General features: G+C 42.0%; 1 long non-coding RNA gene across 2 annotated transcripts; it reads right to left on the bottom strand.

Moving 5' to 3' along the window:
- Window positions 1–143: 143 nt before the first annotated feature.
- LOC129058871 (uncharacterized) lies at window positions 144–27,331 on the bottom strand. 2 transcript variants are annotated; one of them, XR_008524285.1, is made up of 4 exons: window positions 27,190–27,331; window positions 23,399–23,574; window positions 18,300–18,410; window positions 144–410 (listed from the first exon to the last, which is right to left on the bottom strand). It is a non-coding gene; the product is annotated as an uncharacterized LOC129058871 (long non-coding RNA). The 2 variants fall into 2 exon arrangements; XR_008524286.1 differs by lacking the exon at window positions 23,399–23,574 and adding an exon at window positions 1,198–1,291.
- Between the last annotated feature and the right edge of the window lie 491 nt (window positions 27,332–27,822).

Here is a 27,822-nt window from a genome sequence, read left to right as displayed (position 1 = left end):
TCATGTAGGTTCTGATGCAGGTTTTAATACAGTTGGTCTATAGTGAGGCTACTGGTGCTCAGAAGACTCGTTTTCTATAGGAGTTTGGTGGTTCTATGTCTCCCTATTCTAATAAAAATAAAAAAACCTGTCACGGATGACTCAAGAAGAAGACTGCTTTTTGTTTTCCCCAGCTTCTATATCTTTGATTTTGAACTCTACTTAGGAGTATCTACCCAGACCATGTAGCTCATTTTACTCCTTCCAGAAATGCTGTGGGGCTCTGAAGTTATGAACCTCAGGCAAGCGTAGAAGGAAGCATGTGCTGTCCCCATTGGCAGAGTCAGCAGCAGCAGAGTGGCAGATGATGCAGCCAAACCTTCCCTTAATGCTGACCTGGCGACTGCATTGTCCCTTCTTTATTCTGCAAACTGCAAAGAGAAATGAGGGAAAATGGGTTCATTGGTGTATCTTTAAATCAATCAAACATGTATTCGTTCACCAAGGCAGTGTATTAAGTGGAGCCTGAGAAGAAAGGGGATAAGATAGTGTTAAAAACTATTAGTTAACAATAATATGTTGTTTCAAATAGCAAGATGGATATTGAATGTTCCCAACACAAAGAAATGATAAATGTTTGAGATGATAGATATGACAATTACCTTGATCAATATATTATATGTATTAAAATACCACTATGTACCCCATGAATATGTACAATTATTATTTGTCAACTTAAAAAGTAAAATAAAAATAATGTTATAGGAAAAAAATCTGATATAATAACCAGAGAACTTGAAATGTTTAGGGAGGTATAATTCCCAGCTGCTGCTGCCCATATTCATAATTAGCAGTGTTTCTAGGTTCTTAATCTAGAAAATAAAATTGGATATGGATTTTTCTGCTTTAGGAACATAATTGCTTCAGAGCAGAATGAATTATTAAAGTTAACTTTAAGTCATCTGGAAAGAGGCATTTAGGGTCTGACATCTGGATGACTACCAGCCACCAGAGGTTACTTAGCCTCTGTGAACCTTGGTTTTCTCATCTGTGTAGTGGGAAAGGTAGTGCCTACTTCATAGGGTTGTGGTGAAAACTAAGTAAGAAAATTAATATAAACCATTTATCTAAGCCTCTTTCATTTGGCAGGCACCAGTAAGTAGTAGTTATTACTATTAACATAATAATAAAATAATATAAAACTAATATTAAACCCACCTTCCCCAAGGGTGACAAGACATTTCTTCTCATTATCTTATGGCATTTAGCAAAGTTTCTCCCAAAACTCGACAATTACACCTTGAAAGAAATTCTGAGGGAATGAACAACTGTAGTGAATAATTAATTCTATAACGTGATATAAAATTTGTATGCAAAAATCACTACTTGCCACATCCATGCCCTCCAACTCTCCTGGCATGGATTATGGCAGCAATTTTAACAGAATACAGTCTTCTGAGCCTGAGAGATAAAGAATAACAAGTCCATTGAAACGAACTACCATGAGGAGGGGGAACTTGGATAAAGACTCTTACTAGTAAATTGTGGCGGTCTCTTTGGACCTGGGATTCAGGTTCTCCCAGCTGCCCGCTCCTATACTTCTGCTGTCTGATCTGGATTTAGACATGGGACTGTGCACCCAGAGAGGAAGGGAACTGGGAAGTCTAGATTTAGCCAGGGAAAAGTGAGGCTGGGCTCAGGTCTGAGTGCATTCTGCATTACCTCTTCTCTACTAGTCCTCAGTAAAAATAAGAGATACAGATTGGAAAGTTTCTGAGTTGATTTTACATTCGGATATGATACACATGTAGTTATAAAAATGGCTATTTGTCCAGGTAGAACAGATCTGAAAGAAAAAATGATAGGAGGAAATGGAGGAGTAAAAGACACTCCCTGTAACGGAACAGCAGTGAGCTTTTAAAGGTCCAGAGCTACCCCAATTTGATTGTAGAGGCTGTGCAGTGTGCAACTTAAACGACTGTACATGATGATCCTGAATGGGTCTGAAGTCCCGTTTGTATGCTTACGTCCACAAATGTCAAAGGCACTCCTAGTTGTGCTATCTCAAAGGTATCCATGCCTCCCTCCCAGTCTGCTCTGCTCAGATTACAAGGTCCAGCCTAAGGCCCCATGGGGTTGGAAAACTTAGAGGGACTCCTAAGTTTGAGGATCATTCTAGATAGCAGGCAGCACTGGGGACCCTTATAGTATTGTTGTTCCTTTGAGTCCTAGTCTACTCAGCTTGGCACTCTGGAGGCTGCCAGTTAAGAGCCATAGAAGACAGAGAGTTGTGTTCTTGGTGAAACAAAGCCCTGGGCCCTGCAGGCTCACTCCTCCTGACAGCATGGCCACGGTGGTACCCTGCATTTTTCTCTGTTTAGTAGATGAAATACAGCCTAAAGCCAGAAATGAGAGATGCACACTTGCTAGTGAAAGCTCAGGGCTGATGTCAAGTAGACGTCCTGGCCCAATATAGAAAAGGGGTGACTCTCTCTATTTTTCAGATAACCTGTGTTTCTCTATAGAGGAGGTGGGGTTGGCAATGCATCACCTGTTGCCTGCCTGGAATGACTATGCCCTTGGCCAACAGCAGGCAAAACCATGGCAAATGTGCCAGCAACACCATGCTACTTGTGGGTGGATGGCCTTCAAGACTGAAAGAAAATTAGGAGCTTTCCTTTCTTCCAGGCTCTGAAGCAGGGCAAAAGGGAAAACACATATTATGGTGCCAGCATAAGTAAAAATGTTCCATGTACTTTTTTGTACTATACTATTCTATATTATATCATACTGTGTTATATTATATTAATTAATCTTATCATATGCCTTCTCACCTTTATGTCATATCATATGGTACATGTGACAGGATGACATAATACTCTTTTAAGGGGGAAAAGTTATCTGAAGCTTGAATAAACCCCTTAGGAAATTCCAATCATGATTTTTTTTGTGTTTGGGTTATTTTCTCTTTGTTTTTGTTTACATGTTGCCTTTGCCTCTTTCTTTGGCAGTCTGATATTGAGGTTAATATTAAAAGGATGCTATGAAGAATCCTACAAAACTGTAAAAGACAAGAAAATGACGGGATGCATTCTGGGTCAGGCTGAGCTTGTTGTGAAAATGGAGTCCCTGCAAAGTTTGATAATGGGATGATGATGCAGAGAGATGCGGGGGTTAATGACACTGAAGAGAGCTTGGGGAGTGGTGATGGGGTGAGGAAAACGAGAGTGGAGCTGCTCATGGGGAGGGGGGAAAAAGGAGGTTGCTAGGCAACTTCCCAGGGGCAGGGGAGAGAAATCCTGAGGGAGGAGGTGCTTTTGGAAGCGCTGGGGCTTACCATGGGTGGCTATCTGTGGTGAGAACAGACAGACCCGAGAGGTGGGTCACCCAGTTGGAAGCCGGCTGTTTGCCCAGAGCTGTTTCCTGCAATAATATACAGTCAAGAGAAGTCAAGGGTATACAGCCCGAGCACTGTGGCAAACCATCTGCTTAGTAGCTGGGGTGCAAAATAAGAACGGAAGCTGTTCATTCTACAACCCACGCCCTGGAGGAGATAATGGCATGGCCAGTGGTGCCTAGGGTTGTGGTTTGCAAACACATTCATTGACTGCCAACTGGGTACCAGGCATTACTCGCTGGGAGGAACAATGGTTAAACCCGACATGATTCTTGTCCATAGCCTCTCTTCATCTAATAGAGGAGAAAGGCCTAAAGACATGTGCATTGCTAATTAGCTATAGTCATGGGGTATAAAACAAAACCTAATTATTGAGAGTTTGGAGTATGGAGCCAGGTTCAAATCCCAGTCTGCTTCACACTAGCTATGTGCTCTGGGATAACAGGACCTTGTGGAAGTTACTTCATCTCTCATTTGTACAACACGAATGATCATAGTATCTATGTCATAGCGTTGCTATGAGAACTAAATTAGTTGACAATGGTAAAGTGCTGAGAATAATGTCTAGCAAATAGTGAGGTTTGTTCGATAAGTTCTGCGTAGGATCTAAATAATCAGGGCTATGAGTGCAGCATTGAATGTGGCATAAGTACCTTTCCACACATCCATACTTTTATAAAGGTGATGCCCAACTAGAGAACACTTGTGACGCTGGGGCTCACCGGCTTCCCAACTTTTCTATCAAATGCTCTTTGATTATCCTATTGCATGGTTCACATTGTTGTAAAACACCTTTTCTGGGTGGAGGAAATAGTGTCTTTCAAACTCAGATATACAGCCCAAGGCAGAACTAGGTCTGAAAAGCATAGCTATCAGTTTCCTCAGCTCTCCTTCTTGTCTTCTTTTCCTGTCACCTGGAATGGGGAAGAATAGGTGCCTTTCACGGTACATTTCCTTTGCCATCGGTAGGGTCCTGCCCTAGCTCTCTTGTCTGCACAGGGTCCCTTTCCCTTCTCCATCTACAAAACCCTGAAGGCTGCCTGCAATTTTTCCCAGAAATTCATTTAGGTATTTGGAATGCACATATCGTTAGCTTTGCATTTCCAACTTTCCTGGCCAGGTAAGCATGTTGCCTGTTCAACAAAAATAAATTCAGATCCACAGATCAGCTCATGATGTTCTTATTATCCCAGCCCTGCCTCCCTGCAAGGGCCCCCATGATTACTTTGTTGGCAGGACCCAGGGCCAGCCAATTGCCACACAGAGAGACAACTCCAACGTCAGCTGTACAAAAGACAGGGTATTTATGACACAAACTCTTTGCAGAAGAGAGAGGTGAAAAATGCCCTAAAACAGGAAGAAACATAGTCTCGAAGACCCATTTCTTCTGCCCTGGGATGCCCTCCCCATAGTCCCCAATCTGTCCACAGAGCCATCTGGGGCCATCACTCCAGTGTCCCAGTGGCCCAGGTCCACGCAGTCTGCATGCTCATTCTACCCTCAGGATTTTCCATGACAGAGGTAGTTAGCAGACTATTCAAACTTCCAGTTTTCTGTCCCCAGAGAGCCTTTTTTGTTCAATTCAGATAAAGGCTAAGATTCAGAGTTCTCTCACTTGATTCCATGTCTGAGGGCATTTGACAGAATGGGCAGAAATTTCTCTTTAAATGCCTAACTCTCGCGGTAAACCATACTTTTTGCATTAAATATGAGGGCCTCTTTAGGGAGATAGTAAAATGCTGCAACCCCTCCCTGTGCATAGACTCCCTCCAGGCCCTGCATGGTCTGTCGGCTGTTTTCCTCCTCATCCATCTGGTAAACTGGCCTGGGGCCTACTCATGAGTTGGTGGGACCCTTGACCTCAGGCACACATCCAAAGCAACATGGGCTTAGATGGCCGGTCTGAGTAATGCCGGAGGTGCCATCTGTCCTGCAGGAAGACCATCCTCTGTGTCAGTCCTAAAGCATTGGCTCCATATTTTAATCACAGCTGGTAACCGTTATTTGCCAAAATGAAAGATACCTGAACAGTTAGGAAAGGAAGCCACGTGATTCAGGGGCAACTTTAAATATTAGCTAGAAGTTTCAAGCCACAGGAAGATCTCCTAGAAAAATAGGAATGACAACAACAAAATAATAATAAATAAAATTATAAAATTGCCCAAGAATAAGGAGTTGCCCAAACACTTAGAAAAACCCAGAAACATTCCCATAACTTGCAGAATAACCTATCAATGGATTTTGTCAAAAATCAGAGCTACCAAAACAGTTCTGAAAGTCCACCTCATCGACAATTTGCATTGAGGCCAGCATGTCTCATCTTTCTCCATTCCAGAAAACGCCCAGGTTTCTCCTAGAGAAATCAGAAACTCTAATATTTCTAGCAATATTCGCATGTCATGGAGGGGAAGTGACTACCCCCAGAAATAATACCACTGCTTACCCAATCCATGAAGTGAAAGATTTGAAAGACATTTCTCTGTTCCAAAGGTCTATGGGCAGAATTAAAAGTAATCGCCAGAAAAGCCAGTTTCAAAACAGTCTCTACGCTTGCATTTATTGAATAAGCTTATTGGATATATTGGTTGCAAGCAGGAAGCAACCTGCTGACCTGAGCTCCCTGTGGCCCTGGTCCTCTCCACTCTGATAACATCCAGGCAGAACTTACAACTCCTCCAGTCACACCCAGATAACAACTCTAGGCCAGACCAATGCAATCTCTTGCCTGTATTTCAACTTTTGATTTCTATTGTATTTATTTAATGTTCCCTCCTTCCCCCCAGCTTGGGCCTGCTGTAGTTTGGGAAACTTGTTGGAGCAGGGCTGGGGGAAGAAGAAGGAACCTGGAACATCGCAGTGAGGAGGAAACTTCCCATCCAACTCACAGGGTCTAGTTCAAGGCCCTCAGGCTTAAGCCCAGGGCAGAAAGGATTAGAGGGGAAAATCGGAAGGACCCGTATGGGTGTAATCTAGTGCTGATGCTCCCTGGACATAGATTTGTGCAGGTGGGGGTTTTAAAGCCTAAGGTAGTATGTAACTTGCCCAGTTAGAAAGTGGCAGAGCATGGCCAGGCACAGTGGCTTATGCCTGTAATCCCAGCACTGGCAGCAAATCCACTGCTCTGGAGGCTGAGGCATGAGAATCGTTTGAACCTGGGAGGCGGAGGTTGCAGGGAGCCTAGATGGCGCCATTGCACTCCAGACTGGGCGGCAGAGTGAGACCCTATCTCAAACAAAACAAAACAAAAAAGCAATAAAAGAAAGTGGCAGAGCATGGATTCTGGAGCCAACAGCAAGGAGATTCTATTCCCCTTAATTTGAGCAATGTTGCCTGTTATGACATCCTCAGCACCAGGCAGTCCCCGACTCCATCCCCCATGCTTCTGCTGGGGCACACTGCCATCGAGGGGTCACCTTGGCCAGAGTCCCTCAAGATGACTGGCAGTCAGATATCTTCGGTGTGGTCAACACTGGTGCTCAGGAAGCACAACTCTGAGTGGTGAGCTCTTCGCCAAGCAGCCTTCTTTCCACTCTGCCACTGGCCAACTGCCCAGCCAGTCTCTAGCTTTTGATTTTCAGACATGCATGAGGAGCCAGAACCTGCCTGGAGACTCCAAATGTCCAGGGACTCATGTCAGCCCCCTGAGAGGTACCTGAAGCCATCTTTCCTCGGCTTTAGGTGAGGGAAGCTCCCAGCACCCTGACAACTCGTTGAAAAGAAATCCTCTCCTTCTGATTTTTGTATTTTTAAGGATTTCTTATATACCCCAAGGTGGGCCATAAGCTCAGAGTTGCAAAATCTGCTTCACAATCCCTTGACATTTCTTCTATGGGTGATTGGACATCTCCTGTTCTCAGACTTTGAGTCCTTGGCCAAAACTCAAAACTTAAAAAGAACAAAATAAAAGCTACATTTGACATCCTGTTATACATGGTAGAGGCAAGACTCTCCAAAACATAGTACATATACATGTTAGGAGTAATACTCTTTAAAACAAAACTCTGTCTCCCAGATTCTTCTTTCTACACACACACACACACACACACACACACAAGAAACAGCAGGGAGGGAAGGAGAGAGAGAATAAAGAAGAAAGAAAGAGAGGGAGGAAGAAAGAAGGAAAGAGAAAAAGGAAATGAAAAAACAGAGACAACAGAGAGAGGAGATAAAATAAAGGAAAGGAGGGAAGGAGAGAGGAAGAAGGACAGAGAGAAAGAAAGTAAAAGAATGAAAAAAGAAAGAGTCTAAGGAGAGAGAGAGACCATGTGCTCACACAGACTGGGCATTGGCATCACTGGTGTAACTAACATGACACGAAGCCCTCTTTGTGTATCATATATAACAGTTTATGAGGCTCTTTGTGGAATCTCCTAATAACAGCCTTTTTAAAAAGGTATTATTGGCCGGGTGCGGTGGGTGGCTCACACCTGTAATCCCAGCACTTTGGGAGGTTGAGGCAGGTGGATCACTTGACGTCAGGAGTTCGAGGCCAGCCTGGCCAACATGGCAAAACCCCATCTCTATTAAAAATACAAAAATTAGCTGGGCTTGGTGGTGCACGTCTGTAATCCCAGCTACTTGGGAGGCTGAGGCCAGAGAATCTCTTGAACCTAGAAGGCGGAGACTGCAGTGAGCTGAGATCGCGCCATTGCACTCCAGCCTGGGCAACAGAGTGAGACTGTCTCAAAAAAACAAAAAACAGAACAAAACAAAGGTAAGGTAAGGTTTTCCTTTTAATACTAAGCAGCCCCCAAATCATTTTCTTTTGTGACAAAGAGCAGCCTGTAAAATCAAGCTGCAGACATAGAAAGACAAGCTAGAAGCTTGCACAGGTGAATACCAGCAGCTGTGCCAATAATAAGGGGCTACCTGGGGACTAGGTATGTTAAAAATGGCAGCTACATCTTCCATTTTCTTTGTCAACCATGTGTACAGTAAGGAGCAGGCAACATGGCACCTGCCAGGCAAAGACTTCATTTCCATAACAGAAGATTAGGGTGGGGCAGCCAGCTTCCTTCTGTGCTATGTAAACACCTGGTCCAACCAATCTTTGGGCCCTATGTAAATCAGACACCACCTCCTCAAGCCAGTCTATAAAATCTTGTGCACTTGGCAGTGGTCCAGAAGTCCCACTCAGGCATCCCTCTCTCGCAGGAGAGAGAGCTATTCTCCTTTCTCTTTCTTTTGCCTATTAAACCTCCACTCCTAAACCCACTTCTTGTGTGTCGTGTGCTTGATTTCCTTGGTGTGAGACAACGAACCTCGGGTATTTATCCCAGACAACAATGCTGCTTCAGTGAGTCCAATCACTGGGAGTGTTGAAATGAATGTTGGGTGATCACCTGCCAGGTGTACCAAACCTCACTGCCTAATCACCTGGGAAGCTTGTTAAAATACCACTCCACCACCACTACCACCGCCACTGTCACCATGGCTGCCCCAGAACTACTGAATCAGAATCTCCAGGGATGGCGACTGAACATCCATATTTTTTCAACTCCCCAGGTAGTTCTGAGGCAGCCCGTGTTTGGGATTCACTGTTGTAGAATTAGATACAATTATCTCTACAGTTCCTTCTAATTCTGAGTTTCTATCATTCAATGCACACCCTGGACGTTTAAAATCATCCTTTGTGTCCATACAAAGCTTCTGAGCCAGAATTTCTTCTTCCCAGAGAAGAGGCCCTGAGAAAATTCTTCAAAGTGTGGGGACCTCGAGGTCCTGATTCCAAACAGCAACAAACATGTGCTCTAAGATTAGCCTTCCTGAACCATATTTCTCCCTGAAGCCTTGTCTGTTTCCTCAGTGAAGCTATCCAAGCTTCCTAACCTCCCTCCAAAGCCACAGAGACCTCTTCTCCCTCCTACAAACTCTGACCAGCAATCTGTGTCCTTTTTTCAGAGGAAGGGGGAAGCAGAGGGCACTTCTCATATGCTCTCTGGCATCAGCTGTTGGGGGATTCAATAGGCCTGGTTAATAATGCCAGGCATCGCCAGCAAGTCACAAACTAATTGAGAAATAAGACAAAAGAATAGGGCATGTGGAGACCAAAATAACATCTTCATTGTTGATAAATGTGCTATTAGACTAGCAGAATTCACAGCCTAGTCACCCTGTCACAGGCAGCACTGGGGACAGCTCTTCCCTGGGGCACAGGTCCCCGCCCTTGCCAACGATCACAGAGGAGAGAGCAAAGCAAGCACTTCTTGTGGGCAGCCTGGCTCCTAACAGGAAGGGGAAGGAAGGGAGCGTGTTTCTGTGCGCCCTGTTCCTCTTCATGACTCTCCAGTTAAAACACGACACTCCTCCTTTCTGGGGATGGCTGGATGGAGAATGGCCAGCTGAGTCACACAGGTGAACCCCCTCCACCTGGGACAAGCCCCCCAGAGCAGGAAGGAGGCTTCCTGCCTCCCCCAGCACTTTCTTATTCTTTTCTATTGCCTTGGGTCCTTGATGAGATGATAAACCAACGGAATGCAGGGATTCTGTATTATCTTCTGTTGATGTTTTCTCCAAAGTGCCTGGCACTGTGCTGGCAAATTATAGAAGTTCAAAAAATACGTTTGTTTTTGAAAAATAAAGGGCAAAAAAAAAACCACACAGAAGCAAGGAAATGACAGAAGGGACAGAGAGGGGAGGAAGAAATGGGGCTGGGGGATGTTGTGATGATGATTTATAAGCTTATCTTAAAAATAAGGGAAGCATGAGGGGTTGGGGATTTGACTCTGAAAGCAGATGGCCTGAGTTCAAATACTGCCTCAGCCCTTTACTTGCTGTATTGCTCTGGGCAAGTTGCCTAAGTTCTCTTTCATCTGTACCTACCCGAGTGGGTTGTTGTGAGCATTAAATGGGATTTGGCTCATCAAGGGGTTAGAATACCAGTTGACGAACTGTGACTTTCAGGTTATTCTGACCTGATGCCTGTTTTTGTAAATAAAGTTTTATTGGAACCCAGACACATCCATTCATTAATGTATCGTCTATAGTGGCTTTTGCAACTACTTTAGTAGCTGAAACAGAGATTTTATGACCTGCAAAGCCTGAAATATTTACTATCTGGCTCTTTAGACAAAAAGTTTGCATATTGACTCCTGGCTTAGAACACAAAGCCCCATTCTTTCACCCTATGAAGTAGAAGACTGAGTACATATGTCACTCTCTTTAAAGCAGTGCTTGATTCTTGCAGTTAGACATTGGTACTCCCTTCCCACTGTCATTCTACGGCACCTCAGACTCCTTCTATGGCACTTTTCACTTGGCATTGTCTAGAGATTCTCCAGTCTGGGATTGTGTCATATTCACTGCTCCAGCATAGTGCCTTAGACAAAATTGATACCCAGGAAATGCTTGCTCAATGTTCATTGGTAATACACACATGCACAATAAAAACCCTCTAAAAGGAATAACTATAAACCTACAAAGTGACAAAGGCTAGAGTTCTGAGCAAGCCTCTCTGGACTTCTCACTATTGCTGCATCAGGTAGGTTTTCATGTCCTTCTTTCTGCCTCTTTATTTCTGTCTTCTTGCTTCTCAACGTCTGGCCATGGTGGTGGTGGCACTTGAGTGGCAACAGTCCTGCTCTCACTGATGAGCCTGCAATCTACAACTGGCGTTCCTTTCCATTTCTTGCAGGGCCATCAGCCTTCCCTTCAATGCCTGGAAGTTCATGTCAAGACATTTTGGCCAGGCAGGCATCAGTCCTTGGGCAGATGCTCCTAGTGGGAGGTGAGGAATACTCCCACCTGAGTCTCTCCCGCCTTGCGTTCCATAGCAGGTGTGCCAGGGGCATTCTAATCATGCTTCCTGTGGACTTGCATCTGCTTCTGGTTTTCAGAGCTTCTGGTCATTTTCACTACAAAATATTAAGCTCTATTTATCTGTCACATCACCAAAGCCAGTCCTGGATATTTCTGACCAGGAAATATTTGAGCTGTGTTGTAAACAAGACCATGACCATGGGCACCTCCTTGATCCTCATCCTCTTCCTCAGTAAAACAAGAGGAAATGGTCACAAGCCCCTCTGATTCTAACATCAATGGCATCTATGAGGTCACGTGAACCTTCAGTGCTAGCAATGTCTTTAAATGGGATTAGCAGCTGACTTGAGCACCGACCCATTTGAGGGGCTGGTTGCTGACCCCACACTCCTCAAGTCCTCTGTCTGTAGGATACTAGGATGCTGACCTTTCATCATTCCACTGACGTTATCTGGCCTAAATCCTCAGCTTGAAAGTAAAATTCCTTAAAAAGCTCTGAGCTTCCCAAAGGCTCTTTGGCGTTCAAAGGTGAAGTCAATGTTTGCCTCCAAGTAAGAATTCATTAGCTGCTATTGCCAATCAGAGCTGTTTTCTCCGAGCAGAAACGAGCTCCTTGGAACTTTGCAGGTCTCTAGGTCAACAGCTTAACATGCAGGATCTGCAAACGCCTGTGGTCTCATCCACCAGAACTTGCAGGTACACATAGCTTCCTCACCCGACTCCGCAGCTTGGCTTCCCATCAGAAAACAGCTGAAAAGTACCTGTCATGTTTTGCTAGTGAGACCCAGGTCCCATCAGACATCAGACCGCAAATCTAAGATGGAGCCAGAAGCTTGAATATCTCTCCTGGGTGTTCTGACGCACTCATTCTCCAGCTTGACTTAAAAAGAAGAGCTTTTTTCTCCCCCTTATGGCATTTTTATTCTCATAGGAATCAGTAAGTAGAAACCTATTTGTAAAGTAATGGGTAAAATGATTACTGGGATTTTTAAAATGCTCTTTCTGATGTTTCCATTTTTATTTAACTCAACAGTGGCAGATATACTGACAGCCACACTTATTCATGATCCAGAGAAATCTTTGCTTAATACTGTATTAAGCACTATTGAGAAGGAACACCCCTCGGATGGCTTTCTCCAGGTTTTCAGGACCTTTGCTACCCTCCCTCCACAGGGGCTGACAATACTTCAGCAAAGATGGCTCTTGAGGATGGAATTTCATTTTGGGCAGAGCAATGTCTCAGGATAGGCTTGGGAGTCTGCCTTCCTTAGATAAATGGGCCTAAAGATGGCAAGATCATCTTCCCAAGATAGACTGCCATGGCACACATGTTAGGAACAGACTTTATTCTGACTGGGGAAAGGCCACTGAATGAGCCCTTTTTAATTAAAACCCCTGAACCTTCCTCATTAAGACTTTTGGCACATGCTGACAGTGGAATTTTTCCTGCATAGTCCTTTTGGGAGCTACCTAGATGACTTTGGCAGAGAAATGACATATAAATAACGTTTAGGATTATTATTATTGGGCTAGGTTCTCATCCTGTGTAACTCTCCGGGAATTCTAGCTCTAGCACTCAGACTTGCTTGTTATAAATACTAAACCCTTCAACTTCCTCCAAGTGCACAGGAGACAGGTGGTGGAGGGCTGTGTGGGGGTTAGGTGATGGTGTTGTTTGGAAGATCCATTAATCAAAGTCAGCTTGAAAGTCATCCTGCACATGATTAAATCAGTTATAAAAAATTATTCCCTTATTTCAGGTAACTGATTCATTCCCCACGTTTCCAGGGATGTAAGTAGCAGGCAGGTTTCATACCCATCTCAGGAATGGAAAGCAGATTGAATTGGCCCAGTGGGTGATGAGATTATAGAACAAATGACACTGATTTGGCCCCAGAGCAAGGAACCAGGACCCATCAAAGCAGGGCCATGTCTCCAGCAAGATAAGACACTTTTAGGAGACAGAAGATAGGGATGGGAGACTATTCCCAAAATTTAAGAGAAAAGCTTCTATTTAGGAATGCTGGTACCAGATCCAAGCTGACCACTGATTCTCTTAGCCAATACGTGAGTCCGTACCATGAGCCAGGTACTGTCCCCTGTATTGGTCTAGGGTGGTAAAGAGGACAGACAAAGTCCTTGCTCTCTGGAAGCTCAAAATCTAAGGTGGGGGGTGGGGGAAACAGACAAATAAGCAAATAAGTGACCATACGAACAAACACTCAAGATAAATTCAGATAAATTTTAAAATGATGCAAAATCAACAAAACAAAGAACAATGATGGAAAGTGACAGGGAAGGGTAAGCCACGGGAGACTGGGCAATGCAGACAGAAAGAGCAGGGAAGGCTTCTCAAAGGAAGGTGCATTTGAGCTGAGATCCAAAGGATGAGAAGGATATAGGTGTGAGGTGACATGACTTCAGAGCTTTCTAGGCAGAAGGAACAGCAAGTGCAAATACCCCAGGGCAAGAGCAGGCTTGGCATGTTCCAGGAGCAGAAAGACGAGAGGTCCTTGTGCCACCCCATGAGCAAAGGAAAGAGTGGCAAGAGGACATAGGGAGAGGCCAGATGCCCTTGGCGGCCATCATGAAATGTTTAGACTTCATTGTGCAAGCATAGGCAGCCATTAGGGAGTGTGGAAAAGACTACTAGTTGTCTCCCCCTGCCCCCACCTATCCAGTCTCTCCTTTTTTTTAGTCCTAGAATGTTTGAGTTTTAGCCAACAAATGCCCACACGATTAGAAGGTCCATTTTCCAGTCTTTTTTGCATATATGTGTGGCCATAGGATTAAGCTCCTGTCAACAAGACATGCAGAAGTGATGTATGACGCTTCTGGACCCAGTTCTTAAAATGTTTGAGCATGTGCCCTCCACTTTCTCTTTTCCTCATCTCAGTGGTTGGTGCGTGCATCTGGCTAGAGAACCAGCTTTGACTTTAGAGAGTGTAGGGTAGCACCTTATGATATGGTGAGCACCAAGATAGAAGGACTCTGGGTCCCTTCATGGCTGTACATAATTTGGCCACCTGCCTGCCCTGAACCATCTGCCTTCCTTTGCTTGAGCAGTTGCACTTTGGGTTTCTTTGTTATATCAACTCAGCCTGCATTCTAACTAATACAGGATGTTTCAGGTAGGAAGGTGACATGATCTAATTTACATCTCAAATAGATCAATCTAGCTGCCATGTAGATAATGTATTGGGAGAGGAGAGAGAACAAACTGGATACAGGGAGGCCTGAGGCCAGCTCAGAAGCCATTGCAGTAATCCAAACTAAAGGCACTGATGGCTTAGGGTAGCCACTCTGCAAATAAAGAGAAGTGAATCAATTTGGGATCTATTTTGGAAGTAGAACCAAAAAGATTTGAGGAGGGATTGGAAGATTGGGAGAGAGGTTGAGAAAAGAATAATTAAGGTAACTCCTAGTTTGGGATCCTTTGGTGATTTCCCCAGATATCTAGATGGGATCTGAAGACAACAGGAGGTGGACCCCATGGAAGGAGGTTCGGACATCTCTGACATAAGAAACTACCCACGAGATAGCAAACTCAGAGATTATGCATACCACAATTGTCAGTCTAATAGTCTTCTGTATAGACACAGATTTCATGCCTCACATTTGAGTTGAAAATACTTAAGATTCTTTTAGTTGCATGTAACAGAAACCAACTCTGGCTAGCTTAAGACATAATCATTTACTGGAAGGATTGACACAGCTCATAGAACCCAAGTATAGCCAGATCTTTAAAAAGGGCTAGAACTGAGGACTAGAAAGATTACACGAACCACAAATACTCTTAGCTCTTTATCTCTGAACAGACCACTTTTTTTTACTTTTCCATAGATATGATGAATGATGGTATCTTCAAGGATTCTGAGTTTATTTTACTTCTAGCAAACAAACTATACCAATCTAGATATGCTTAACCCCCGGGAGTAAGAATTTAACCAGCTTTTCCTGGGTCAGGGTCCAATCAGCTATAGCCAGGAGGATGAAACCAAATAGTACAAACATGGCTGCCTCTGCCCATCCATGAGAAAAGGGCAGGTCACAGAGAAAGGAGTCTATGTGAGCTGGGGGGACACCCTCCCGGAGCCTTCTAACAAGGTCCATATTAACTAAGAATATCAATTTCATGAAGATACAGCACCGTAGGACTCCAATGGTCCTTTAGAATGATCTACTTCTAGTACAGAGTTAAATGGAAGCCATCTTGAGCTGATAAATATCTTTCTTATTTTTAGAGATATCTTGCACAGATTTCATAGCTTTTCTTGGGGACCATTGGTGGGGACTTAGAATTCTCACAAATGCTATCTGCTTGTTTCTTACCTTTGCACTTGCCACAGCCTGTGAAAAGCTCCTCTTGTTCTCCCCTCATTCAGAAGGCGGCCATCTGCGCACCCATCCTGTCTGTCAGAATAACCCTCCCTGATGGTACACCTCCAGCAAGTCTGGACTGGGGTAAATAGGGAATTCTGTAGACAACTGACCTAGATGTGACCCTGCAGTATCAAAGATTTGTCTAAAGTATCGCTGAACAAACCACAGGGCTTTGGATCTTAGATCTGCTTTTTCTACAAGCATCTATTCTGCAAATAAGTAATCCCATCTTTCTCTTCCCCTTGCCCACTCTCAAACACTCATTCTTTATTCTCATCCAGGGCTTCTTCTCCCCACTTCTCTGAATAAAGTTTAAAAATGAGCTATAGGAACGGATATAGCAGCTCTTTATCTGTCAGAGAAAGATTAGCTAAGGATAGTTATGGGCCCCAGGCAAAGATGGGGTTGCAGTCTGCCTCTTAAAGGCTTGATTGGGAGGATTTTATTGTTATTATAAAAATGCACTTTCTTTTAAAAGTTTAGAGCTAGATTTTTTTCCTTCTTTTAGTCACAGGAGGTCATGCACTTTTTTTTATTAGACACTTCTTATTTTTAAGGCTGAGGCTTAACAGCATGCTCAGTAAGGACTATAGGAACTGAATGGGGCCTCCGAGGAAAGCCTCACCTCCATCTGTAGAGCTGGAGGGACACACGTTATGAGCTTCGTGACTCCTGGTAATACGTGTGGGTCATAGCCCTTTCACCACAGAGCAAGCCCATAGCGGGGGTTGAAATATACTGTTTCCAAACAGCAAGGCAAAGGAAAACGACCTTTTGCTATCCTCTCTACCTCATGATTTTTTTGACTTTTTTTATTATGGACAATAATGATTATGATCAAATTGATATTATGTATAAAAAGTGCTCTAAAAATATAATCTCATTATTTTTATGGGTTTTAAATTTCATACCAGAGTTTCTGTTCGTGGTGTTCATAACCAGTGATCATCATCCCAACTGTCGCTTAACCAATAACTATCATGAGCTCTTGCTTTTTTTTTCTCATTCTTTTATTGTGGTAAAATATACATAGCATAAAATTTGTCAGTTTATTTTTTAAGTGTATACTTTGGTGGCATTAAATATATTCACATTGTTGTGCAACTATCACCGCTATCCATCCCCCCAAACAGAAACACTGTACCCATTAAACACAAACTCCCTTTCCGCTCTTACCCCAGTCCCTGGTAACCCCTATTCTACTTTGTGTCTGTATGAATTTGCCTATTCTAGGTGTCTCATACCAATAAAGCATCCACTTTTTTTTTTTTTTTTTTTTAGACAGTCTCGTTCTGTCACCAGGCTGGAGTGCAGTGGTGCAATCTCAGCTCACTGCAACCTCCGCCTCCCAGGTTCAAGCAATTCTTCCACCTCAGCCTCCCAGGTAGCTGGGACTACAGGTGCACATCACCACATCCAGCTAATTTTTTATATTTTTAGTAGAGATGGGGTTTCACCATATAGGCCAGGGTGGTCTTGATCTCCTCCTGACCTCATGATCTGCCCGTTTCGGCCTCCCAAAGTGCAGGGATGACAGGCGTGAGTAACCACACCCAGCAGCATCTGCTTTTAATTCTACTCTCCAAATCAGGCACTGTGCCTTGATACCCTGCTATACAGAGACTGACCAGCAGGCCTCCTGCTATACAGAGACTGACCACCAGGCCTCCCCACACTCATACAGAGGCTAGAGACAATCCATTCTAAGTTGTGGTCTCTCAGCAGTAAGTCCATCCTTTGTACACATCATTTTACTTAAACATCATGAAACCTTGCAAGTTGGAGATTACTATCCCCCACCTTATAGCTGCAGAAAATAAAATTCCCACAGATTAGAGCACAATGCTGGTAAGCAGCAAAGCTAGATTCAACTCAGGCTGAGTACCAATTCCTGCTCTTAACCCGTATGCTGTCCTCCCTTCCCCACTGACTATTGAAGTTGTATACCTGCCAACTCCTTGGCAACTCAGAATAGCTGTCCTCCAGGTTCTTGCCAAGGATTAAAATCATGACCTCTATGTTGTCCAATGTTTACACAAAACCCCAGGTTGAAAGACATGTGACCTCTGTAGGAGGTACGTGCACTTCACCAAGAGGCAGTATAGTATAGTGGTTAAGCACCCAGGCTCTGGGGCCAGGCTGCTTGAGCTCAGCAGCTAAGTGAACTTAGCCAAGTTACTTAAACTTCATGACTCACTTTCTACTTCTGTAAATGGAAATGATAATGAGATAATGATGGGGATGATAATACCAATCTTGCTGAGTTTTTATGATGATAAATTAATGTACATAGAATACTAAGACCACTGCCTAGTGCTTAGAAAACATTATGTATGTGCCAACTCTTATGACCTATCATCCATTTCTTTCTTTTTTCCTTTTTATTTCTTTCTTTTTGTTTTTTGAGACAGAGTCTTGCTCTGTGGTCCAGGCTGGAGTACAATGGCACAATAATAATTCACTGTAATCTGGAACTTTGGGGCTCAAGTGATCCTTCCGCCTCAGCCTCCAAAAGCATTAAGATTACAGGCATGACACACCACACCCAGTCTGTCATCCATTTTTATAGCTAACTGATTCTTACATCCGTTTTGTCATAGATTCTTCAATGGCAAGTTATGCATCTCTGTATCAGTTACAATGCTTACTGATGCAAGTCATAAAAACATGATTCACATTGGCTTACATTTGATTAAAATATCTGGAAATAACTGAAATCTAGATGTAGAGCAGATTCTAGACATGGTACAATCAGCAGTGAATGGTGTCATCAACAACTTACTTCTCTCTGTTACTCCATTCTGCCATACAGCATCAGTGGCATCCTAAGGCTGGTTTATAGGGGCAAGATGGCTTCCAGTGGTAACCAGAGCTTTGTGCTTCCTGTGCAGATCTAGAAAGAGACAGAGCATAAACAAGCTTCACCATATGATAGTTGAGCCAACTCAGGTCTCTTGCTGGAGTGGATCCCTATACAAAATCAGACAGGACTAACAGCAACAGCTTCAAATCTCTATACCCAAAAATGCAACATACAAACTTGGCAGACAATTCCAGAAGTTTCACAGTCTGCAGATTAAGACCCTGTAGGAAATATTTAGAACATTACTCATAGAGGAAGCCAGACTCTCAAAAAGTTGTATATATGAAACACATCGTTTCAACCCCTCTTAGAATCACCATGACTGAATTGCATGTCAGTATCATGCCATGGGTCTCTTCTTCACCTCTTTTTCAGGAGAAGCGAACTTTTTTCACTTCTCAAGAGTAATTCATTCAATTTTATATTGTGGACAATGTAAAACATATTTAAACCATGTTTTCATCTCCCCTTAGGCACCTTAGGTTCATAGCTTACCTCAAGGAAAAAGTAGAATTAATTTTTCTGTGCTTATCCTGTACTTTGTTTTATTGTTTTCCTATTAATAAGTTCCCTTCCTCTTAACTCAATTCATTACTTTGTATTGCATGTAACTTTTAATATGCAATGTATGGAAAAGTATATGTATACTCAATGCCATTCCCAGCATGAATAGTTAATTTTAAAAAGCAAGCAAATATAAATGTTCAGTTAAGAAGACAATTGAGTAAATTATGCATGTTTATAAAATTAAAGACATTGCCATTAATTACAGCATTGAAAAATAAAGAGATGAAAAATGATACAGAAATTTTAAGAATTTGGAAGATACGGAAGACAGATATCTAAAAACAAACAAACAAACAGAAAAAAAACAATAAATGGACTGATGTTTCATCAGAAAAAATAGAGCCCAGATACAGTGGAATGCTATCCTCAAGGTATTCAGGAATATAATTGTCAACAAGGAATTATATACTAGAGAAACCATCACTTAAGAGTGAGGGCAAAACAAAGCAAAGAGGGTTTATCACTCATAGGTCATTGCTGAAAGAACTACTGAAGAGAGTTATTTATTTAGAAATAAATTGAACCCAGAAAATAGAAGAGGAACACATAAAACATTGTGGAGCAAATAAATTGGTAAATACAAAGGGAAGTCCAAATAAGTATCAACTGTAGAAATGAAAGAAAAACAAAACAAAAACTCTATACATAACATAATGACTAATTTTAGGGCATTTAAAAACAAAATAGAACCAAAATTTTAGATAACGATGTGGATCATAAGTGAGAGTCACCAGAATTAAAACATTCTAAGGCTCTGCTATTGTTCCACGGAGGGTAGATGTGTTGATTTAATGTTAGATTTCTTAAATCAAGTATGTAGGCTAAAAATTCAAAGGTAACCGCTAAAAGAATAAAAATTGAATATGTACTTCTAAAAATATAAATATTCAAAATAAATATAATTATATAAAATTTACCCACTAAAAGACAGAGATTATAAAATTTTTTTTAAAATATGCCTTATCTTCCTAGTGAATTTTTCCTTTTATCATTATTTCGTGCTTTATCTTTTTCCCTATAAATTATTTTTGTCTTAAAACTTGTTTGTCTTTTATAAATATAAATTCCAGTATCTCGAGTCAACCATTTTTAACATGTTAGAATTGTTCCCTACTGGCCTTAAACAAATTACACAAACATGTTACATTTTTTCCAGAAAGGCTTTGATTTAGAAAGATGTCCATTTTAATATGCGCATAATATTGATATCATATTCATTACCTTTCGAGTTCTAGGCTTCCTAACTAATATGCATTCACATGCATATTCAATTATTAATATGCATTTATCCTCCTAGACATGGGCAATATGTGTCAAAAGTAGAATATTCTTGTTAGATTTTTGGTAGATTCTTGTCATCAAGTTTTGAAAAATATTTTTCTTTTATAGTTGGTGAACAGTTTTTATTATGAACAAGTCTTTAATTTTACACTTTTAAAACATTAGAAGCTCTGCAGGATACTCTGTCCTTTGTCCCAAGTTCTATTCAACATTGTTCTACAGGAGATCTTATCCAACAGAGTAAATCAAGAAAAAAAATTCAAAGGTAAATGGACTAAAAAGGAAGAGACAGCATTGTCATTATTCACAGGTACTATGATTTCTTGCTGTGGAAAATCCTTGAAAATTTCCATATGGACTATTAGAATTACGAAAGATTTCAGCAACTATGCTAAATACAGCCACCATACAAATGCAAACTGACATGTCATCATTAATGTTGGCCTTGTCTAGAAGGACACATCATGTCACATTGTTAGAGCAGGCCTGGAAATCAAAAGATAGTAGATATGAAATTTACTATTATTGATATACTAACATGGACAGTATATTAAACCAAAACATTTCTGGGAAAAAATTAATACATGTGTGTATAATTTCTAAAGGCCACTAGGGAACATTCCAAAATGTCAAGAATGGCTGACTCTAGGCAGTAGAATCTTCATATATGACTTTTAAGTTTCATCTCGATAATTTTCTGCTTTACAAAATTTCTACAATAGGCATGTACTACTTATAATTGCGGGGGGAGAAATGTTTTTAAAAAAAATAAAAAGAAACACTGGGGCCAGACCCATCCAGCATCTCTATCTTACCTCCCACCTCCCTGAGGAGGCATTCTAACTAGCCAATCCAAACTGCTTTCTGCCTCATTAGTTCCATCTTACTTCAATTCTCATCTAAAAAAATATTTTTTCTCCATTTCTTCATAGTGTATGCCTTAATTTCTCCTGCTCTGTTTCCTCTAACTATATCATTCAATCATGTGATGTTTTGGCCCAATACAACCTAGATTATAATAATACCTTTACTAAACATATGGTATCCCACACTGCCACAGCCCTTGGCAGATAGCATGGCAGAGACATTGTGAGCAAGACTTGCCTTTAACACACAGTGGAGGCAGTTGCTGGGATGGGACAGTGTCGTATGGTCTCAAATTCCATCATTAAAACCTTTAGGTTAAGCATTGCCCTCTCTGGGTTCCTCTTTAAAGATTTAATTCTGCTGGAAGGTAATTAAACATTAAAGAATTCTGCTTAAAATCTCCCTCATAGTGAAAAGGAGTGGAGGAGGTAGACAAAAGAAAAACAATTTTATATAGTCCAACTTTGGACTAGGCCCGCCTTACAGTGAATTCCCAGCTCTTCTTGTGGCAAGGAAGAATCCTGGGAAGATCGGAAAGGAGATTGGCTCACCCAAGCGGACTTGTTTCATGATATGCTGGTGTGACTTTCTACTAAGAAAGACTTTTTCAGATTATTCTGCCAAAGTATTCTGTAGAAACTATTACAATCCAAGTTTTCAGAATTTGGACAAATCCTTTTAGTCTTACATCCAAGTACTTGGCTCATGAAAGTGAGTGAGAAAACCCATCAGGAAGCCTCTTTTGATAGAGAGAAGTTGCTAGGGTAGGGAGGTTCTCTGCTTACCCCTCACCCCACAGCAGGGGCGCATGCTGAGAGCAGCGGCAGGGCCATCTCAGTGTCCCCTGCCTGGCCAACAGCCCTAGAAGGGTCTGGGCTGTGCACAGGGCAGCTCCCTGATGCGATACCAGCACTAGCCGCTCACTCAAAACCCTGCAGCCTGGTCCAACACAGTCACTTCCTTGCCCTGTTCAGGTTGGTGGTTAGGTTTATTAGCTTAGAGATTCCCATAAAATAGGTATAGAGAAGACTGGGAAACCCAGAAACACCAAGTAAAACCTGGCCATCTTAAATGATCCAATTTTTTTTTCCAGGCCCCACAGGAAGTTTAAAAGAGTTGGCAATTTAGTCAGGCATACAGCCATTCAGTCATTAAACAACAATGGAGCATCACCCCATGTGTAAGGCCCCTGCTAGGCCTTGGGGTTGCAGGTGGATACAGCATAATCTCTGTTCCAAGAACTTAGCAGCTAGATGGCAGGGATATAATAACAGGCAAATAACCATGAAACAAAGCAGCATAGGAGAAGTATCACAAGAGAGTTCCAAACCAACTTTGGGGCCAAGGGGTTAGGCAGAAGGGTTGGAGTCCTGGATCCAACAATTTCTAGCTGTGTGACTTTGGACGTGGCCAAGCATTTACTGAGCATGTTCTATATGCCAGACATGGTGAAAAGCACTCTACTATGCATGATCTTGTTTTGTCTTTATAATAACCATAGGGGGGTGCTATCTCCTTTTTATAGACTGGGAAACAGAATTCAAAGCAAACACTGAGTTTGCAGTCCAAGATGTTTACTAGGGATCAGCACTTTTGAAAAAAAGGAGGAAGACACAGATTGGGCAGAGGAAGAAGTTAACTTTGATGAAGACCAAACAAAGCCTTGACCCCAGAGCTTTGGAGCGTGAGAATTGTCTGATGGAATGTTCCACTTTGGGCTAAAATGGCTGGGCATTTACAAGGATGCAGGCTGCCCTGAGAAAGACAGGCAGTCCTCTGCAGCTGAGGAAGACTCAAAAGGAGCTGACAGTTTGAGGTCACTTGCTGGCCGCACCCACCTGCTGGTGAACAAATCCTGAGTGACATCTCTCTATGTCCACCACAGGATTCTCCCCTGCTAAACTTAGAAGGATTAGAAATAACTTTTGTAAGTACTTGGCACAAATTAGCTGCACAATAAATTGTAGCTTTTGTTATTCAACACAGAGCACGGATAGGAAAAATGTCGTGGTAACTCCTGGAGGCTATGTCTCAAGGAAAAAGTCATCCACATTGGTTGGACCTTAAAACAATTTCTCCCCTCCTGTCCGTGGCTGAATCAGGCTGAATCACGCTGAGACTCACCTTAACTACAAGGTGTAGCACAACCGTCGAGTGTGATGTGGGAGGCCTGTTTTGTGGCATGATTTTCTGGAAGTAATAGCAGATGGATTTTCTTCATTTTGTGAACATTTAGTAGAAATATTTTGTAGTGATGGTGTTTGTGAAAAAATGCCTCGGGTGGGTGGGTGGGTGTTATTTACCAGCAGGACAGGGAGGAGGTGGTTGCAGCAATTTGAGGAGTACATCGAAGCTGAGCTCTGTAGGAACCAAGGTGGAGTGGGGTCTGTATGGACTTCGTGGTCAAGTTGAGAGGCAGTGATGGAACTGTGGTTACGAGAGAGCTCACGCTTTCCAATTACTCACAGCAAGATCTGCTCTTAAAATATAAAAATGACAACTGAGACAATAAGAAACAGGCCTTTGGAACATGCGTCCCACATCCTGGCTGCTTAATGCCATTGATCCTATCAGTTCAATGGAGACTAAGTATCTGATGTGGATGACATTTGGAGAAAATTGTTTATCCACCTATTATTTTTAATTAGGAAAAGGTGAGAGTCAAATATTTTACTATTTTATGTTCTTTTCTGCATGTTTGTAAAGCACTTCATAGTCTTTGAAGCATTTTCACATTTGTGATCTCTAGGCTTCTCAGCTTCTCTCTCCTTATGGCCTCTGTTATGAATACCCAGTTCCTCTCTGTTGCTGGACCCTACTACCTGTCAGAGAAACTTTTGAACCTATTTTGCTTGCAAATTCAAGGAACAGGTGACCGGCACCCACAGCCTTTACTTCTCTTTCCATTACCTTCTTAACCTCTCACAGCATGGATACCACCACCACTCCTTGACAGAAAACACCCTCATAGCAGGTACAACCAGGGTGCTCCCGGACAATCAGTGCTATTCAGCATGGCCCCTCTGAAGCAGCTGGCATCTTCCAACCCTTCCCCTTTTAGAACTTTGTCTGATTTTCTTACAAAACTAAGCATAGCAAATACATTTAAAATTGAGTGCTTACTTCTACCAGTTAGTAATGGTTGCTTGGAGTGTTGTGTGGAGAAGAAAATTCAAGTTACATCTAGGATGCTGTGATTGATTAACATGCTTGTCACAGGCCTGAAAAAGAGAGAAGTAGCACATGTTCTAGGCATTCACCTTCTTATACCACACATTTCTCTTATTTCTCTTTGGTTTCTCCTTTTATTCTTTCTCTATTTGGGCACTTGATTTCTTCTTGGCCCCTAATGTGGTCAAGAATTTGACCCCCTAATGGGGTCAAAAATTATTGAGAGGATTAAATGAGGTGATATGTAGAAAGCTCTTTGAATATATTGGATCCTGAATCAATAGCAACCATTATTATCATCCTCAGTTTTTTCCTATTGTCTTTATAGATTTACTTCCTTAGATATCTGTATGTTGTCTTTTTCTTTTTTTCTTTTTTTTTTTTTTGAGGTGGAGTCTCGCTTAGTCACCCAGGCTGGAGTGCAGTGGCACGATCTCGGCTCACGGCAAGCTCTGCCTCCCAGGTTTACGCCATTCTCCTGCCTAAGCCTCCTGAGTATCTGGGACTACAGGCGCCCACCACTACGCCCAGCTAATTTTTTTTTGTATTTTTAGTAGAGACGGGGTTTCACCATCCTAGCCAGGATGTCTGTGTCTTTTCTTTATGCAACTTAGCCACTGTCTTTGCTCCCAAATCTAGTTTTCCAGCCCCAACAACTATCTATGCTTAAAAAAGAAGACAAGGTAGAGAATAGGAAGCAGAAAACTGTGCAAAGGGTAAAGCAAAGACAGGAAGTCCTAGCTAGAGCAATCACTCAAGAGAAAGAAATAAGTTTGATGATATGAGTCTGTACCTAGAAAATTCTAAAGACCCTGCCAAAAGCCTCCTGGAACTGAAGAAAAAATTCAGTAAAGTTTCAGGATACAAAACCAACGTAAAAAAATCAGTAGTATTTCTATACACCAATAATGTTCAAGCTGAGAGCCAAATCAAGAATGCAATCCCATTTCCATAGCCATACACATAAAAAAAATGCCCAGGAATGCACTTAACCAAGGAGATTAAAGATCTCTATGAGAAGAATTACAAAACACTGCTGAAAGAAATCAGAGATGACACAAACAAATGGAAAAATGTTCCATGCTCATGGGTTGGAGGAATTCATATTGCTAAAATGGCCATACTGCCCAAAGCAACCTACAGATTCAGTGTTATTCCTATCAAACTACCAACATCATTTTTCACAGAACTAGAAAAAACTATCCCTTCATGTGGAACAAAAAAGAGCCTCAATAGCCAAAGCAAGTCTATGCAAAAAGAAAAAAGATGGAGGCTTCACATTACCCAACTTCCAACTATATTATAAGGCTACGGTAAACAAAACAGCATCGCACTGCTACAAAAAGCAGTGAAACAGAATACAGAACCCAAAAATAAAGCTGCACACCTATAGCCATCTGATCTTTGACAAAGTTGACAGAAATAAACAACGTGGAAAGGACTCCATATTCAATAAAATGGTGGTGGGATTGCTGGCTAGCCATATGCAAAAGAATTAAACTGGACCTCTACCTTTCACTATATACAAAAATTAACTCAAGATGGACCAAAGATTTAAATGTAAGACCTCAAACTATAAGAATCCTAGAAGAAAACCTGGGAAACACCATTTTGGACATTTGCCTTGGTAAAAAATTTATGACTAAGTCCTCAAAAGCCATTCTGACAAAGACAGAATTAACAAGTGGGACCTAATTAAACTAAAGAGCTTCTGCACAGCAAAACAAACAAACAAACAAAAAACTACCCACAGAGTAAACAGACAACCCACAGAATGGGAGAAAATATTTACAAACTATGCATGCAACAAAGATCTAATACTCAGAATCTATAAGAAACTTAAACAATTGAACAAAGAAAAACCAAACAACCCCATTAAAAAATGGGCAAAAGACATAAGCAGACACTTCTCAAAAGAAGACATACAAGTAGCCAACAAATATATGAAAGAAACAGTATCACTAACAATCAGAGAAGTGTGAATCAAAGCCACAATGACATATCATTTCACACCAGTTAGAACGGCTGTTATTAAAAAGTCAAAAAAACAACAGATGCTGGTGAGGCTGCAGAGAAAAGGAACCACATACATGGCTGGTGGGAAGGTAAATTAGTTCAGTCACTGTGGAAAGAAGTTTGAAGATTTCTCAAAAAACGTAAAACAGAACTTACCATTTGACCCAGAAATCCCATTTCTAGGTATATATCCAAAAGAAAATAAATCGTTCTTCCAAAAAGACACATGCACTCGTAGGTTCTTTGCAGCACTATTCACAATAGCAAAGGCATGGAATTAACCTAGGTGTCCATTAATGGTGAATTGGATAAAGAACTGGTACATATACACCATGGAAACTATGCAGCCATAAAAAGAACAAAATCATGTCCTATATGAATCCTAAGCAGAAAACCTAGGAAACACAATGGATGCAGCTGAAGGCCATCAACCCAAGCGAATTAACTCAGAAACGGAAAACCAAATACCGCATGTTCTCACTTATAAGTAGGAGCTAAACATTGAGTACTCATGGACATAAAGATGGCAAGAATAGATACTGAGAACTAATAGAGGTGGGAGGGAGGGAGGGGAGAAAGGGTTGGAAAACAAACTATTGGGTACTATATTCACTACCTGGGTGACAGGATCAATCATATCACAAACCTCAGCATCACACAATATACCCATATAACAAATGTGCACATGTACCCCCTGAATCTAAAATAAAAGTTGAAATTATTTTTTAAAGTGTAAGTAAAAACGAAAAACTATGGAAGGTGAAATTATTTTCTCCCCTAGGAGCTTGTTCATTGGTTTGTTTTCAACCAAGCTAGAAAGCTTTGGAGGAAAGAATGATTTCAGAAAACGTATTCTATGTCTTTAAGCTCTAGCAGAGATAGGATCCCCCATACCAGAAACACTGACCTCAAAGTGCTCTGACCTCTGGCTCCACAACTCCACCTCCTGATTACCCCACTGCCTGGCTTCCTTTCGTATCTCTTGCCTTCTGCTCACCTGCTGTGAGCCTTCTTTGAGTGCCTCTCCAAAGGTAGAAAAGCGAGGCTAGGAAGAGAAACAGAAACACAGAAGTACTAGTAGATCAAAACAGAGAGAAAAGGGGGAAAATACGAGGAGGGGAAGCAGCTGCCAACAGTGGGGCCCTCCTCCCTCAGAGCCGCTCTCAGCCTCCACTCCCCTCACCTGCCTCTGGCCCTGAGACACCAGATGCCATCCTGGCCGACCCATTGTGGAAGGACGTTCAGCCCTCAGTGTCTATTTTCTGACCCACAGATGAAAGTGAAAAAGATGAATTTTGCTTTTTTTATGGAATAGCTGTAATCCCACTGTTTCTCTTTGCTCTAAGCCAGGGGGCATCAGAAAGATTTCTGCTGGCCACAGACAGAGCTGTTGCCCTGGCTGTTCTTGATTAGTTAGGGCTCCCAGTGAGAAGGGGCTCGGCTTCACAGGCTCCTTATTTCACCACCCCACTCTCAGAAGAGGAGGCCTTCCCTCCATGATCTCCTCAGGAATCTCAGATTCCAGAAAATAAAAAGAATT

Source organism: Pongo abelii, chromosome 3 (assembly GCF_028885655.2).
Source record: "Pongo abelii isolate AG06213 chromosome 3, NHGRI_mPonAbe1-v2.0_pri, whole genome shotgun sequence".
In the NCBI taxonomy this organism is placed as follows: domain Eukaryota; kingdom Metazoa; phylum Chordata; class Mammalia; order Primates; family Hominidae; genus Pongo; species Pongo abelii.
This window is presented reverse-complemented; position numbering and strand designations above follow the sequence as displayed.